This window comes from Meleagris gallopavo, chromosome 28, assembly GCF_000146605.3.
Source record: "Meleagris gallopavo isolate NT-WF06-2002-E0010 breed Aviagen turkey brand Nicholas breeding stock chromosome 28, Turkey_5.1, whole genome shotgun sequence".
Classification (NCBI taxonomy): domain Eukaryota; kingdom Metazoa; phylum Chordata; class Aves; order Galliformes; family Phasianidae; genus Meleagris; species Meleagris gallopavo.
In genome coordinates, this window is record NC_015038.2 from 1,155,674 (window position 1) to 1,158,813 (window position 3,140).

The following is a 3,140-nucleotide window of genomic DNA, read 5'->3' on the forward strand; positions in this document are numbered from 1 at the left end:
AAAAAAAAAGAAGGAAAAAAAAAGAAGGAAAAAAAGAAAAGAAAGAAAAAAAATCCAGATTTTAAAGTTTATTACTGAATTTAAAACTATTTTAGAGGTTTTGTATTGGTGGTGTTTTAATATTTTACAGAAAATGAAATATGTACATATTGATTAGAAAAATATAACAAGCAAAACTTCCTGCTAACCCCAAACGTTCTGTCTTTGTAATCAAGATGTGTAGTGATGATACTTGAACTCTGTACTTAGTGTTTGTCTGATTCTTAAAACGTCCCTGGGGATGGAGTTTGATGTATCCTTTGTATTTAAACCAAAATGAATTGATTCGTGTCGGAATGTATGTGATATAATGCAATGGTTAGAGCTCATCACTGTAGCACTGAGAGAGGAGTAGAGCTTCACGACAGAAAAGGATACTTTCTGATTTGTTTTGCACAGGTATGTGTGATGAAGAGTTGTTTGGTGTGTCCCCTTATTGTAGTGCCTTAAATGATGATGTAGTGTGAATAGAGTTTACAGTGAGCTTGCCTTATGAGGGACCAGCAAGCCCCCGTCGAATTGAAGCAATTCACTACGCTTCCCACAGCAAGAACAGCAGTCTGTTGCATAGGTGCATTGTTCTCAGTTTTAATGCTGTCATAAAAAGCAACATTTTTGTTGGAGTGAAGCGATGTTCCCTTACAGCTGTTCCTGGAAATGGCACATGTCCTGTTAGCTGTCTGTCGGTGCATTTCGAATAGGGTAGTGCTGGGAATGCATTGGAATGTTTAGTCTCATTTTGCAGAAGTGATTAAATACGTGCAATCACTTTTTATTAGATTAGGATGGCGTTACCTTCCCCCACGTTAATAGTAGACATTTCCTGTAAAATATTGCTAGCTTGGTGATAGGATATTTATACCAAAGAGAGCCTGCTGTAAAGCACATAATACCATTAAGAAGTTTTCTAATGCTGCTGCTAATGTGGAGTTGTTGGGAAGGTGTCAGCTGTATGCTAGGTAGTGTGCAGAGGAAATACAACCATGCTTTGTTTCCTTGGGTCCCTCGTGCCAGGAATTATTGCTCATCTCCAGTACACAGACCAGGACTGGCCGGGTGGCAGCCAGGCTGGCTCGGGCAGCAGAGTTACGCAGCAATAAGAGGTTTTGGTAACCTTGAATCCCAGTTCCAGCCCGTCCCAGTGGAAGATGGTCCGGTTCTCTGACGTGAGAAGTGCAAAATTAACTTCTGAAATTCCATATATTTGATAGAAGGAAGTCTGGGCCGAGCTGACGTTGAGGTTTGGTGCCTCTTTCAGCAGAGGGCTGAAGGACTTTGGAACTGGACGGTAGCATTAGTGACGTTGTTGTTTGATGTGTTTGTGGTCAGAGCACTTCTGTAGCTGTGAGGATACCCAACGGATTGTGCTGTTTTACATCATGGGTGTAAACAATGCTCTTTGCTGTAAGCACTTTCTTGTTTCCATATTACGTTGCTTGTTTGCAGTACTTCCCTTCAGATACCTCCTGGGTACAGAGTTGTGCCTTTCCATCAAAGGCAAAACAAGCTCCAGTTCCTGTGTTTCAGAAAACCTTGTGTCTTGTACATAAATAGGAAATGCTATGTATGAGGTACAAATTGGAAATAAAAAATAATAATAATAAAAAAATCCCAGCAGCAAAACGTGCTGGGAATTTGGGTGAGACCCTCCCAGTCCCCCCGAAAAGTAGATGAAAATGACCATTAAAAGGAACCAGATGTGTTCACAGAGCACGGTAACATCTCTTGCACTGTCTGAGTTTCCAAAAGCATTGGAACAGAGAGGATGAGATGGGAATGACATTGCAAGGATGAAACCTGCTCTGTTACAACAGGTCTGTTTCCCTGAGGCTCCTCTTGTGACAGACACACAGGGTAAGGCAGATGGACAGAGCTGCCCATGCAGGAGCAGCTTTTCCATCCCATGTGCTGCTCTGAGCCCAGGAAGGAGCTGCATCCCTCCTGCCCGTGCACACCCAGCTTTCCCATCAGTTTCAGTAACCAGCTGTCCTCATTTCAGAGCTGCTACACAGATTTCACAAATCAATGCTCTCCGGATCGAAATTGGAGTCCTTTTGAATTTCTTTTAAACCCATTTTGGGATTCACCATTTGAATATTGGATAACCCACCCGGATCCCTCTGTGATCCGTGAACTGAAATCAGAGTTGTTCCTATGGGCAATCTGCACTCACAGCTGTGACAGCCACTGCAGAGGCAACTCCTGAGCCTCCCTGCTTAGCACCTAATTGATGGGATGCAGTAATTAACCTCTGACTCAGCGATTTCTTTTAATACATTAAACTAAATTGCTTCTAAAAGACAGGATTGGCACAGCCCTGCTTTCTTTTATTTAAAATTCTGAATGATGCCGCATGTCCACATGGTTGTTTGTTGCTAAACTTTATATAAATGTGTGATTTCAGATTCAGCTTGGAATATATCTATCTCACTACATGTAGCAGTACATTATATGTAACGTTAGTATTTCTGCTTGGATCCTTGATATTGCAATGGAATTCCTACTTTACTAAATGTATTTGATATGCTAGTTACTGTGTACAACTTACCTTTCTTTTCTGGTTGTGCTCTTCCTTTTTACAAGCCGGTAGGTGCAGGTAGTTCCTGACATTACTGATCTATGTTTGTATTGCTGATGTACTTAGGGGGTATGTAAAAATCATTTTAACAAAAGAAATAGCTATTTAAAAATTTAATACTAACTATATGGGAGAAGGGTCCATTGTGAAAACATAGTTTATCTTTGGATTCAATGTTTGTCTTTGGTTTTACAAAGTAGCTTGTATTTTAAGTATTTTCTACATAATATGGTAAAGATGTAGACCAATTGCAATGCATCAATAAAAAGGGTTAATTTTCTGTACTCGATCCCTGGGGTCTCTCGGTCTCTCGGAGGGTCGGGGCTGCGGAGCCGCCGGAGTTAAAGCGGAGTTCAAGCGCCCGGGGCCGCCTCTCGTCCCATCTGGATTCAATCAGGGCCGCCAGCATTCCTGAGCGCTGAGCTGCTTCCGCGCTGCCGCACTCTGCGGCGGCCATGGGGCCCTGGCGCTGCCTGCTCCTCCTGCCGCTCCTCGCCGCGGCACCGCGCGCGCAGCAGCAGCA